Source organism: Macaca nemestrina, chromosome 4 (genome assembly GCF_043159975.1).
Source record: "Macaca nemestrina isolate mMacNem1 chromosome 4, mMacNem.hap1, whole genome shotgun sequence".
Classification (NCBI taxonomy): domain Eukaryota; kingdom Metazoa; phylum Chordata; class Mammalia; order Primates; family Cercopithecidae; genus Macaca; species Macaca nemestrina.
This window is the reverse complement of record NC_092128.1, coordinates 54,104,202-54,118,786: the sequence shown is the minus strand read 5'-3', so window position 1 is coordinate 54,118,786 and position 14,585 is coordinate 54,104,202. Positions and strand designations below refer to the sequence as shown.

The window sequence follows — 14,585 nt, the reverse complement described above, 5'->3', positions numbered from 1 at the left end:
TGTTACGTTCTCCTGTAAGAAAAAATAATAAAACATAATAAACTGTAAATAATCTAAATTCTAAACTACTCTAATGACATTCTTAATTATTCTAAAAAATGAGAAAGAGAAAAAAGGTCTTAGAGACAAACTGACTACAAAAAGAGTAAGTAAAAGGTCTCTATGTGGAAAACAAAACTGATTTTTGAGCCTCATTCGAAAGCCCCACCTAGTTTTATAATCCAAGAATAATTCATGCTTTCCAGTTTAATCACCATCAGAAAGTCTAACTCATGCACCAACTTGTACATACTCCTTTGTTAGGCACCCAACATAGCAATTTAGACATACTTAGTAGACTCTAGGCTTAGAAGGCTTATAATTCATACCAGATGAAAAGAGAATTAGATAAATACATGTCCTAGAAAAAGGGGTTTACTACACCTATATAACTATAACTACATATATTTGGAAGTCTGCATCTTTTTTTTTTTTTTTTTTTTTGAGACGGAGTCTCGCTCTGCCGCCCAGGCTGGAGTGCCGTGGCCGGATCTCAGCTCACTGCAAGCCCCGCCTCCCGGGTTTACTCCATTCTCCTGCCTCAGCCTCCCATGTAGCTGGGACTACAGGCGCCCGCCACCTCGCCCGGCTAGTTTTTTGTATTTTTTAGTAGAGACGGGGTTTCACCATGTTAGCCAGGATGGTCTCGATCTCCCGACCTCGTGATCCGCCCGTCTCGGCCTCCCAAAGTGCTGGGATTACAGGCTTGAGCCACCGCGCCCGGCGGAAGTCTGCATCTTTTTATTGATTTTATTTCCCTAGAATGTTCCCGGGCTCTGGGACGAATATGTCTTTATCAGTCAACTTTAGGTTTAATGTCTGCAAAATAAAGGTTTCGTCTTGATTTATATAAGGTATTTTCAAACTACACAAATCTCTGTTTCTATGAATATTGTATCATTTGACAGTAGGAAGAGTACCCTTGCTTATAGAGTTCTTTTTTCTTTTTTAATTTTATTTCAGATTCAGGGAGTACATGTGCAGGTTTGTTATTTGTATACATTACATAATGGTGGGGTTTGGGCTTCCAGTACACCCATCAACCAAACAGTGACCATTGTACCCAATAGGTACTTTATCAGGCCACACCACCCTCCCAACTTCGCCCCTTTTGGAGTCCTCAGCGTCTACTGTTTCCATCTTTAAGTCCATGTGTACCCACTGTTTAGTTCCCATTTATAAGAAAGAACATGCAGTAGCTAATTTTCAGTTTCTAAGTTTTTTCACTTAAAATAATGGCCTCCAGCTTCATCCTTGTTGCTGCAGAGGAAATCATTTCATTCTTTATGGCTGCTTTATTGATTTCTTGTTGCTGTATTCTGACGGACTGTGTTCTTCAACAAAGGCTGAAACAGTATCTCCCCAACTACCTGCTCTTCTACTATGCCTTCTACTCTGATGTTCTACTATCAAGAAATGGACTCTAAATAATGGATCTGAATGAGTGTCTGATGTGCTTCTAACCAAAAAGAATGTAGTGGATGAGACTGTGTGACTTCAGAGGCTAGGTCATAAAAGGAACACTGATTCCACTCTGGAAGGTATACATTACCTTTGGGAACTCTAAGTTGCCAGGTAGGAAGTATGACTGCTCCGAGGCCGCCACGCTGTAAGAAAGTCAAGTCATATGCAAAGGGCATGGATAGGCACTCCATAAGGCTGTCCTAGTTGTTTATCTTTCTAGCCCAGGGGCCAGATGTGAGGTTTCAGTTAATTCTAGTCCCCAGACATGAAGCCACCTCAAGCCCTGGAGATGTCTCAGTTGAGGCCCCAGATACCACGAGGCAGTGGGCAAGCCATCCCAGCTTTATCTTTTCTAAATTCTTGATACATAAAATCATGAACAAAATTAAAAAGTCGTTTAAGGCTAAGTTTGGGGATAATTTATTACACAACAATAATCACAACGGTCTTTATTCTGCTCACCACAACAGCTATGCAGAACCTCCTCCTCAGTTCTGCAGGTAAGCTGTGCCTTCAGTCTTTAAAAGACTGATCAATTAGCTCCAAAAATCACTCATTTAATTCCTTTTTTGCTGGCCTTTCAACTCTACTCAAACCTTATCTCTTATGCCTAGAAATATGCTCAGATAAAGAAATAAATGCTTTTTCTTGCACAAATGGGACCCCACTCCCTAGAAACTACAATCATTTCATTGCTAAATTTCACTGAATAATCTGCTATGCTTTGCTAATATATCCTCACCTCAACATCTGCCTGACTCATCACTGGCCCCACACATGGGCCTCTAGAGAATTCCCCACAGGTAGTTCACTGTTCCTGTCAGCTTTTATCTTCCTGAAACTGAAATTTAGATTAAACTAAATGCTATTATTAAATCCTTCCGTCTTGAAAACTCTTTTTTTTTTTTTTTTGGAGACGGAGTCTCACTCTGTCGCCCAGGCTGGAGTGCAGTGGCGCAATCTCCACTCACTGCAAACTCTGCCTCCCGGGTTCACGCCATTCTCCTGCCTCAGCCTCCGGAGTAGCTGGGACTACAGGCACCCACCACAACGCCCGGCTAATTTTTTGTATTTTTAGTAGAGACGGGGTTTCACTGTGTTAGCCAGGATGGTCTCGATCTCCTCACCTCGTGATCTGCCCGCCTCAGCCTCCCAAAGTGCTGGGATTACAGGTGTAAGCCACCGCGCCCAGTCGAAAACTCTTTTTTTATACCTCAGACCATATAGTCTTGGAAAGACCACCACCATCTCACTGTGTTACCAGCACGGTCAAAATTACTACTGTCCAAGGGAAGGATTTTGGTGTGGGTTGTCTGACGAGACACTCAGGTTTAAAGGCTCATGGTGAAAATGCATGGTGTAGTAAGCAGAGCTGAAGAGGCCATTGACAGGATCAGTCAAAGGTTTAAAAACATAGGTAAAACTCTTTCAGTATAATAGAATTACAGAAGCAAATAAGTCACAAGAAAAAGTAAACATAAAAGGGACAAAGGTGAGTAAATTATAACCAAGATATGATTGCTGGTGGGAATATACAGTGACATAGCCATATGGTGAAATAATCTGACAGTTCCTCAAGTGGTTAAACATGGAGTTACCATATGACCCAGCACTCCCACTCCTAGATACATACCAAAGAAATGAAAACAAATGTCCACTTTACCTCATATACAAATGTTTACAGCAGCATATTCACAATAGCCAAAAGTGAAAACAACCCAAATGTATATGAACTGCTGTGATACATCCAGAAAATGAAATATTATTAATCATGAAATGAATGAACGAATATATGGTATAACAAGAACGAATCTTGAAAACATTATAAGTAAAAGAAACCAAACACAAAAAGTGACATATTGTATTTGTTTATATGAAATGTCCAGAATAGAGACAAAAAGTAACTTAGTGATTGCTAAGGGTTGTGGGGGGTAAGGAGAATAGGGATTGACTGTTAATGGACAGTCATTTCTTTTGGAGAATGACGATGAAAATGTTCTGGAATTTTAAAATGGTGAATTGCAAAATTATGTGAATATACTGAAAACCACACAATTGTACCCTTTAAAGTAGAGAATGTTATGTTTGCAAATTATATCTCAATTTTTAAAAATGTATGAGGGAAAAAATAGCCTGTTTTCAATTACTGCTTCCTAGTCAACATAAACCAGACAAAAAATCCCCAACAAAATCTGGAACTTCGTTACTTCATTTCACTCTTTTCAATTCCAGGTTAAAACAGGATCCAAAACAAAGAGGAAAAAATTTTAACAATTCTACTGAATCCAGAACTAAGCACTCCATGCTAAGGAGTGAAATCTGAATAAAGAACTCTAAGAATACAGTCCATTTTTAAATTAGCACCAAATGGGAAATAAAAGAGAAAATATATTACTCATAACAGGTTCTGTTTGTAAATGTTTTTAGAATACTACCTTAGATCCCAACTAAGAATCAAACATGCCTGGGCCCTTAAAGAGAATTGGTGGATAGCCCCAACTAACAAAATGACTTGCAAGAGTGTTCCAGCTTTTAGCTGGGAGCATAAAAGGAAAAAACCCTTATGCTACAGTGAGCCTAAGGGGGTGGAGGGAGGAAGGGACAGAGAACGAGCAAAGAAGCCACCACATTAATTGTCGACATTTTCTAAACCCAGACTCCAGCTGCTGCCAAGGGGCTCAGTCCTTCCCGGAAAGCTACGGCCACACTGGGGAGAGGCCCTCACTTCATCCAGCAACTTGCACTGCGTCCAACAGCACCAGCCCCACATTCGCCCCCACCACAGCCCCCGAGTTCGCCTGCATCTACTCTACCCTGATTCTGCACGATGAATGAGGTGACCGTCACAGAGGATAAGATCAAGGCCCTAATTAAAGCAGGTGGTGTAAATGTTGAACCTTTTTGGCCTGGTTTGTTGGCAAACGCCCTGGCCAATGTTGATAATCGAGAGACTCATCCGTAATGTAGGGGTTGGTGGACGTGCTCCAGCAGCTGCTGCTGCATCAACAGGAGGTCCTGCCCTGTCCAGAGCAGCTGCTCCAGCTGAGGAGAAGAAAGTGTAAGCAAAGAAAAAAGAATCTCAGCTGGATGCAGTGGCTCACACCTGTATTCCCAGCACTTTAGGAGGCTAAGGTGGGCAGATCACTTGAAGCTAGGAGTTCTAGACAAGCCTGGCCAAAATGGTAAAGCACGGTCTCCACCAAAAATACAAAAATTACCTGGGTATGCTGGCGCATGCTATAATCCCAGATGCTCAGGTGGCTGAGGCACAAGAATTGCTTGAACCTGGGAGGTGGAGGTTGCAGTGACTGGGTGACAGAGCCAGACTCTGTCTCCAAAAAGAAAAGAGAAAACAAAGAAGAATCTGAGGAGTGTGATGATGGCACGGGCTTTGGTCTTTTTGTGACTAAAAGTTCTTCTATAACTCTTTTTACAAATTTTTAAAAATTAAACTGGACTCCAGGGACCAGTGGGTGAGGCCACTAGCTATAGCGGTGGTGGGCACACTGTGGTGTGATGGCCCGGGACTGCTGCAGGCATCTGAACTGGTCTCTCACTACTCCCATGCCACATAACTGTGCTCTGGCACTGAGTACAGTGGGGACGGCCCTGTGGCAAGTGCCACAGCATTCTCTTAGTGGGTAATGGCAGCACCAGCAGCAGCAGGCCAGGAGCAGGAAGGAGGATCACAACAGATCATACATGGGGACTCCGGTCCAGATCCTGTGCCCCCTCTGGGGACTTTCAGATCCAAAAGGGCAGATTATGCAGGGGCTGACAAGTGAGGACAAGAGCCACTGACATTTGGAATGACTGCAAGTATGACCGCCCATCTATATGCAAAAAGTATAAACTCTGGGTTACATAACTGAATGTGTACTGGAATGTGTCCTTCAGAATAACACCACGGCTGCCATCTCGGTCCACTCCAGGTCAAAATGAACACACATCTTGGTTGCTCTCCTACCTCCCTGACTGCTATGTCTGTTTCTTGTACTTGTTCCTTTTCCTCTTGCATTCCATTAAATTTCTCAAAGGCTTGTCACTGAACAGCCTCTCTGCATCTTTTTTTTTTTTTTTAAATCCACTTACGAACCATTATATGATCTGTTTTACCTAGCAAATCTATAATATTTGTGTAAAGTTTGGGAACAGTCCACCAACTGCCTTTCCTTCTGACATGAACCACAGAGTTTGGGGGTCTCAAAGACCTTCCTCAGGTTCAATGTGCCACATTGTTAGACTATCAGGTATGGCCCAAGGCACCCAGATCTCTATGCCCTTGGAAGGCTCCAAGGACAAAGGCCAGATCTCTCTTCAGGCAAGGTTAAACTCTTTACTAAACCACCTGCTTGCTGATTCTTCTGATTCTCCAATTCATATTTCTAACCACCTTCTTGATATTTCCATCAATAGTCAAACTCATCAACATTTTCCCCAAACCGAGACTTCACTGTTTCTACTAATAATGCCAACATTATTTCACCTTGTTTAAAAAGTTATTTTTAATTAGTAAGCCATAATTGTATGCATGGGATATGATGTGATGTTTTAATATATGTTACATTATTTTTTTCTATAAGGAATTGAAGCAGCTTGTAAAACCACAATATAAGATACAAAATTAGAAAGAAATTGGGGCACAGAAAAAATAGCCCAGAAAAAGTAAAACAGAATAATGCTACAGTGAAGTTAGGATACAGAATGCATGCTATAAATTACTGTTCACTTGTTAGAGGTGGGCTGCACATTTGGCTCAGAGCTTTTTCATAGCCAAACAATATCGAATGCAAAAAAGAAATGACAACCACCCTGGGACAGATAGGGAGACCTCATCCCTACAAACATTTTTAAAATGTGCCAGGCGTGTTGACTCATGTCCACAATCCTAGCACTTTGGGAGGCAGAAACGGGAGGATTTCTTGAGCTCAGAAGTTCAAGAACAGCGTGGGCAACATAACTAGATCCTGTCTCTATAAAAAGAAAACTTAAACATTAGCCAGGCATGGTGATGCAGACCTGTAGTCTCAGCTACTCAGGAGGATAGCTTGAGCTTGGGAGGTTGAAGTAGTAGTGAGCCGTGATCACACCACAGCCCTGCAGCCTAGACAACAGAATGTGAGACTCTATCTCAGCGGGGAAGGGGAAGAAAAGCAGTTTCACAATTCAGAGTACACTAAAATAAATGATGCCCAGAAGGTACTATTCTTCTTCTTATTCCAGGACTTAGAAGTGTGTGGGTTTTTTGGTTACTGCCCTCCATACTCAACAGACTATCGAATAATAAAGACAGTACCTCCATGACACTGTTTGCCTTTGTCTGCTCCTTGTATCTTCTCTCTCTTTAATGTCAATCATCTACGATTTCAAATTAAGCTTCCTTAAATATAGCACTTCCCTCTTTAAAACCTACACTGGTTCCTTTTATCCTTTTGTTAAAACACTTAAAAAAAAAAATAGAGATGAAGTCTTACTATGTTGCCCAGGCTGTCTCGAACTCCTGAGATCTAGTGATCCTTCTGCTTTGGCCTCCCAGAGTGCTAGGATTACAGGTGTGAGCCACCATGCCTAGCCCACTGATTCCTTTTAAAAGCACTACTTCTGCTTCTTTTTTTTTTTTTTAATTTCCATAAGTTTGGGGGGAACAGGCTGTGTTTGGTTACATGAGTAAGTTCTTTAGTGGTGATTTGCAAGATTCTGGTGCACCCATCACCCAAAAAGTATACACTGAACCCAGTTTGTACTTGTGTCCCTCATCCTTTTCCTACCCTTTCCCCCTGAATCCCCGAAGTCCACAGTGTCGTTCTTATGCCTTTGCATCCTCATAGCTTAGCTCCCACTTATGAGTGAGAGAACATGGGATGTTTGGTTTTCCATTCCTGAGTTACTTCAATTAGAATAATAGTCTCCAATCCTATCCAGGTTGCTGCAAAATTCATTCATTTTTATGGCTGAGAAGTATTCCACACACACCATAGTTTCTTTATCCACTCATTGACTGATGGACATTTGGGTTGGTTCCACATTTTTGCAACTGTGAATTGTACTGCTATAAACATGCGTGAGCAAGTATCTTTTTTGTATAACGACTTCTTTTCCTCTAGGTAGATACTCAGTAGTGGGATTGCTGGATCAAATGGTAGTTCTACTTTTACAGAATCTCCACACTGGTTTCCATAGTGGCTGTACTAGTGTACATTCCCACCAGCAGTGTAGAAGTGTTCCCTTTTCACTGCATCCATGCTAACTTCTATTATTTTTTGATTTTTTGATTATGGCCATTCTTGCACGAGTAAGGTGGTATCGCATTGTGGTTTTGATTTGCATTTCCCTGATCATTAGTGATGTTGAGTATTTTTTCATATGTTTATTGGCCATTTGTATATCTTCTTTGGAGAACTGTCTATTCATGTCCTTAGCCCACTTTTTCATGGGATTGTTTTTTGTTTTTGTTTTTGTTTTTTTCCTTGCTAATTTGAGTTCATTGTAGTTTCTGGATATTAGTCCTTTGTCAGACTGTGAAGACTTTCTTCTACTCTTTCGGTTGTCTGTTTACTCTGCTGACTCTTCCTTTTGCTGTGTAAACGCTCTTTAGTTTAATTAAGTCCTAGGTATTTAACTTTGTTTTTAATCACATTTGCATTTAGGTTCTTGATCATGAAATCCTTGCCTAAGCCAATGTCTAGATTTTTCCGATGTTACCTTCTATAATGTTTCTAGTTTCAGGTCTTAGATTTAAGTCCTTGATCCATCCTGAGTTGATTTTCGTTTCAGGCGAGAAACAAGGATCCAGTTTCATTCTCCTACATGTGGCTAGCCAATTATCCCAGCATCATTTGTTGAACAGGGTGTCTTTTCCCCACTTTATGTTTTTGTTTGCTTTGTCAAAGATCACTTGGCTGTAAGTATTTGGGTTTATTTCTGGGTTCTCTATTCTGTTCCAGTTGTCTATGTGCCTATTTTTATACCAGTACCATGCTGTTTTGGTGACTATGGTCTTACAGTATAGTTTGAAATCAGGTAATGTGATGCCTTCAGATTTTTTCTTTTTGCTTAGTCTTGCTTTGACTATGCAGACTCTTTTTTGGTTCCACATGAATTTTAGGACTGTTTTTTCTAGTTCTGCGAAGAATGACGGTAGTATTTTGATGACAATTGCACTGAATTTGTAGACTGCTTTCGGCAGCATGGTCATTTTTACAATATTGATTCTACCCTCCCATGAGCGTGGGATGTGTTTCCATTTGTTTGTGTCGTCTATGATTTCTTTCAGCAGTAAAAGCACATATTCTTCTATATTTACAAAGAAATATATGCTCAATGCAGAAAACAAAACCATGACAAAGAGGTAAAGAAGACAAAAACCAAAACTCTACAATCCAGATGTAACTAGCTACTACCAATGTTTTTTAAAATTCAGATTATATTTACATGCAATGAAAGTCAAAGGTTTTATGTGTATGATTCCCTGTTTTTTGACAAATATATATACTCTAATCAATATAGAACATTTTCCCAAAACCTCACTCTGGAAATTCCCTTCCAGTCACATTCTTTGTCAGGTAAATGTATTGCAAAGAGCTTCTCCCAGTCTGAAGCTGATCTTCTCATTTTTAAAAATGTCTTTTAATGAGGAAAAGTTTTTAATTTTGATTAAGTTCAATTAATTTTTTATTTTATAGTTAATATTTCTTATATGCTTGCTAATAAATCCTACCCTACCCCCAAGGTTGTGAAGATATTCTCTTACTTTTTGTTAGAAACTTTACAGTTTTAACTTTATATTTAAATATATGATCCATCTCAACCTGATAAAGGTATCTAAAAAAAACTACACATTCACTGTAATATTAGAAACAAGACAAGGGGGGTCTATTCTTACCACTTCTATTCAACCTCATGCATAAAAGAAGGAGGCAAAAAAGAATAATAATTTATAAAGAATCCTAAGGAAGAAGAAAACCCTCTATTTGCACTGAAATGATGAAATGATTGTGTGTAGAGAAAACCCAGAGAAATTTACACATGCACAAACACTAATAAATAAGCAAAAAGCAGTTACAGTCCATGTGGTTGGTGCATAAGAATCAGTTACACTTCTATAACTCATCAAAACACAATTATCATTTATTATAGCATTTTTAAAAGTCAGAAAAAGATTAAATATGAGCAAGACCTCCACACCAAAAACTACAAAACATTTCTGAGAACAATAAAGACCTAAATAAATAGACACAATACCATGTTAATGGATTGGAAGATTCAATATTATTAAGGCATATCTAAAATTTATAATGTATAAGCTGACTCTGAATTTATACACAGATGCAAATGATCTAGACAGGTCAAAACAATCCTGGAAGAGAAGCACAAAGCCGGAGGACTGACACTACCCATTCAAGGCGTGCTATACAAAGCTACAGTAACCAGACCCTTAGAGCAAGCATTGACCAACAGAGGGATGGAGCAGGTGAAGTCCACAAACAAACCCCCATACATTCTGTCTACTGATGGACAAAGGCAGGTAAATCAATAGGTCGGGGGAGAAGTCTTCCAAATAAACGGTGCTGCAGCAGCTAGATAAAAGTATATTTCAAAAAACCACCCCAGGTTTACCCTATACTGCTGACATTTTGGCACTCTCTTTTGCTAAACATGTTTTTAGTTTTTATTTTTATTTTTTTGAGACGGAGTCTCACTCTTTCACCCAGGCTGGAGAACAGTGGTGCAATCTCAACTCACTGCAACCTCCGCCCTCCCAGGATGAAGTTATTCTCCTGCCTCAGCCTCCCGAGTAGCTGGGACTACAGGTGCGTGCCACCATGCCTGGCTAATTTTTTGTATTTTTAGTAGAGACAGGGCTTCACTATGTTGGCCAGGATGGCCTCAATCTCCTGACCTCATGATCCGCCCACCTCCGCCTCCCAAAGTGCTGGGATTACAGGCGCTGAGTCACCGTGCCTGGCCTGGTAAAAATGTTTCTTAAAAAGAGGAGAGATCATAACACCAGGATTCTGTTTCTACTCTGCTTTCTTTTGGTTTTCTGTGGGGATTTTTGGTAATATTTTGAACTAATGCTTTAAGGTTACTTCACCACAAATTTCTCACGCTCATCTCTGTCCTCTACATGATGCTCCCAAACTGCTTTTAAACCTAATCTTCTACCATCAATTTTTAGTTTCCCCATTTGTTAGGAAAACACAAGCAGTTAGGGCTTCTCACACCTTGCTCTGCCTCCAGGATTTAGTCTGAGAAGTGCCTCATACTTTCAACATCATCCAAATATTCTTTACTGACAAAGTCCCTTTCAGTTTTTTATAACATCTTTTCTGATTCCTCTATTCAAATATAACCTTCTTCCTTTTAAGTCCTCACATATCTTCCCTTTTCTCACTTATTATTAATGAACCACACTTAGAAAGATGAAAAAAAGCTATCTGAGCAGTCTATTCATTCAGTCAGTATTCAGCAGGCCACAGATTGTTCTATTGGGGAGACAGGGAAGCTAGACAGGTCAAGGCTCTGCCCTTAAGTACCTGATATTCTAGTGGCAAAGTCTACAAGGCCATAATCTAGAAAGTAGGGCTGTTTCTCATTTACCTCTATGTGCCCTGTAGTAAAGTACAACGTTTTGCACATCTTCAAGCCTCAATGAATAAACCATGAATTCACCTGTCATGCTATTTAAAGCTTATATCATAAATATCCTTGTCAATTTAAAGCACCAACAGATCAGGAGTCAGAAACTCCTTGGTCTCCATAAAAGAAATGTAATGAGGCCTTATGTAATAGGTTCAAGAGCATCTATTGCTTTGCTCTTGTAGATAAGACAGGGTTTCTTTTTAAGGAAGCCAAAGTAAGCCAACTAATAAATGAAAAGCATAATGAATTAAGTATATGTGCAGCATTAATGATTTTAAGTGAAAGAACTGTGAATGAAGAAAGGTCATCTTTATATCAAAAGGAACAGATATAAAATACTTAAGTCACATGACACCATTTTAATAGAGAAAAACAGGCATTTCTAAGACAGAGATTTTCCTTCCATCTGGGCACTACTGACTTTAGGAGCTGAATAATTTTTGTTATGGGTAACTGTCCTGTGCATTCTGGGATGTTTAGCAACATCCCTGACTCTGCCCAATAGATGCCAGTAGCAGCCTCAGTTACGGCAACCAAATGTCTCCAAACATTCAAAAATGGACTCCCAGGGGTCCAAACTGCATCCAGTGAAGAACCTCTGATGTAAGACAGCCAACATTACTTGGCTGTACAAATATTTCTTTTGTTATTCTTTTTACTGTACAAATATCAATTCTAAAACAGCTTTAAGGTTCTCTGCTTTTTTCCCTTAAAAAACAAAACAGGCTAGGCACAGCAGCTCACACCTGTTATCCCTGCACTTTGGGAGGCTGAGGCAGGCAGATCACTTGAGGACAGGAGTTCAAGACCAGCATGGCCAACATGGTGAAACCTCATCTCTACTAAAAATACAAAAATTAGCTGGGCATGGTGGTGCATGCCTGTAATCCAAGCTACTCAGGAGGCTGAGACAGAAGAATTGTATGTACCCAGGAGGTAGAGGTTGCAGTGAGCAGAGATTGCAGCATTGCACTCCAACCTGGGTGACAAGAGTGAAACTACGTCTCCAAAAAAAAAAAAAAAAAGGGAGCTGTAAAAAAAATAAAATAAAAAAAGTCATAGACTCGGAGGATGGGGGGCAGGGAGGGAAGGAGAAAGGGAGGACGGATGCCAACGCCAACGAATAGCCACCAACAGTAGATTTTGTGAGTTATTAAAATTCAACCAGACTACAGTTTTCACAGATGGAAAATAGACACACCTGGGTAAAGGCAATTTGTATATAGGAAGGAACTCATCTGACATGTTTCTAGAGTGTATAATTATAATATTTTATGCTGTATTTTGAAGAAAATATTGCCCCTAAGTTTTTACAGGTATGAAATGTATGCCACTCAAATGGGTGTGAGAGATAAGTACTCTGGAGCACTATGGATGATTTTAAGAAAACGTGAGGCAGAAACAAAGGCCCTATATTCTGATTATCCAGTCACCATGCCAGCCTGCTCATGCTGACATGCCTTCCCAGATCCATATGAACATCAACACTCTGCCTATCCCTTACCTGCTGTCCAACACTAGAGAAAATGCCTTTATAAACGAACAATACGTACCGCATTGTGGATGGCTCAAATGCAGTGGAGTTAACAAACTACAGGGCCTTGACCAAAGGGAACCTTTCAGACTAGAGAGGAAGAGATACATGAACACAGAAATAAATGTACAAGTCCACACTATAAGTTGGGAATGGGGAGGACAATACTGCGGGTAATAAAGGAAAGGGTCTGATTAGAGGTTGAATAAAGGCATTTCTAAGGAAATAACATGTTTTCATACCAAGTCAGACCACAGCTATTGATGTCTCCAGAAATAATCCAAGAGATGAAAACTGTACAAAGGTGCCAACTTATCTAAGAATGATTTAAGACAGCAACAAAACTCATGTCTGAGGACAGCGAGTACAGGCAGCCTGATATTGCAAGGCGATGTTCCTACAGTCACCATTTAGTACGTCCTTGTAGCAGGTATATGCTAAGGGTTCTGGAAAAAGAACATAAGGTAGTTCAAAGCAATGATTCCACTTACATTGCAAGTATACTATGAAGGGTGCCTTCATGTGGTTCTATCCTTGGAGTTTTAGAAAAATGATACATGCAGACCTTACAATGGAGCAGACTTTAGTGTTCAATGTGCAAAAAATCACCTGGCGAATTTGTTAAATATTTGGAGTCCTAAGTCCCACTCCCAAGGATTCCAATTCAGGGGTTTACAGTGCAGCCTAGGAATGTTTACCAGGCACCCCCTACTGCCTCTGAAAACCCCACATGAAACACAAATCTTCCCACAAGAGGAGGTTTGGCTGTGACACAGGTTTTTTTGCTAAAACTCATGAAACAAGCATGTATTACACAAGGCCTCCTGACAGTGTTTGTTTACAGGCTGACCCTGTCCCTGATCCTGATAATCCCCAGGGCTTGAAAGCAGAATCTGAATAAATTGCACAGCCTGCTACTACAGCTTGTGCCCAGACAACAGAACAGAGGTGATATGTAAAAAAGATAGGCAGTGCTGACAGCTCTCTCTGCAGAGGTTAAGGAAACACACCCAACATGAGACATGGTCAGGGAGCTAAGGCAGCCAGCACTGATGGGTATAGCATGAAGTACAGATGGGAACACACCAAAAGAAGAACAATAGAACAGACAGAAGAAGAGTGAAACTCATATTTCTTAAGAGCCTCGTATCAGATACCGTGTTATGAACTTCATGTATTTCATTTAAATCCTCATAAAAATCTTAGGTATTAACATTAACATAATTATATCATAGATGAAAAACCAAAGGCTAAAGAGAAAGGAATCTGTCCAAGAAGACGGAGCTACAAAGCAACACAGCCAGGTTTTGAAGCAAGGCTCAGGAACCAGTCCATAATGCCGTAATCTTCTTGGAGATCTACGCGGGTAGGAACACAGCTCTGAGGAAATGAAGAGTCCCACTCCAGAGAGAATACCAAGGCAAGCTAAGTACACGAGAGCAATGAACAATGCTTTTGCAAAATCAGAACTTTAAATATGGATGCTTTTATTAAAACAGCTGAGGGTTCATACATTTTAAATATGGGAAACTTGTACAGATGAGGTAAAAAGTTAAGATGTAATCTAGCTGATCATAAACGATGAAAGCTTGCTGCAGCTCTTGCTGAGTAGTGGGATCACAGCTGACTTTTGCCCTCCAAACCCAGTGTCTACATTTCCTGTGATGAGCAAATTTTACTTTTAAAAAGAAATATATGTGATGTCTTTTGTTGGTGAATTTTTTTTTTAATTGTATTTTGAGAAGTAGCTGAGGGCAGAGACTCTCCAGGAATGAAGTCAATGAAAACAAGAGGAAGAGCTGAAACATCAAAAGACAAATGATATCTCAGATTACTTAACACACACCACCAGCCTGGGAAAGCTCTCTCTCCCCTTCCCCTCCTGGACCATTCAATCCCAAGTCAT

At 40.2% G+C, this 14,585-nt stretch overlaps 1 protein-coding gene and 1 long non-coding RNA gene across 18 annotated transcripts in view; one reads left to right on the top strand and one right to left on the bottom strand.

Moving 5' to 3' along the window:
• Nucleotides 1-14,585, bottom strand: part of LOC105475333 (SRSF protein kinase 2) — a 296,256-nt gene that overhangs the window by 76,057 nt on the left and 205,614 nt on the right. The gene's annotated exons all lie outside the window — the stretch shown is intronic.
• LOC139362773 (uncharacterized) lies at nt 1,496-14,042 on the top strand. The gene is made up of 3 exons (XR_011622064.1): nt 1,496-1,614; nt 4,160-4,339; nt 13,915-14,042. It is a non-coding gene; the product is annotated as an uncharacterized lncRNA (long non-coding RNA).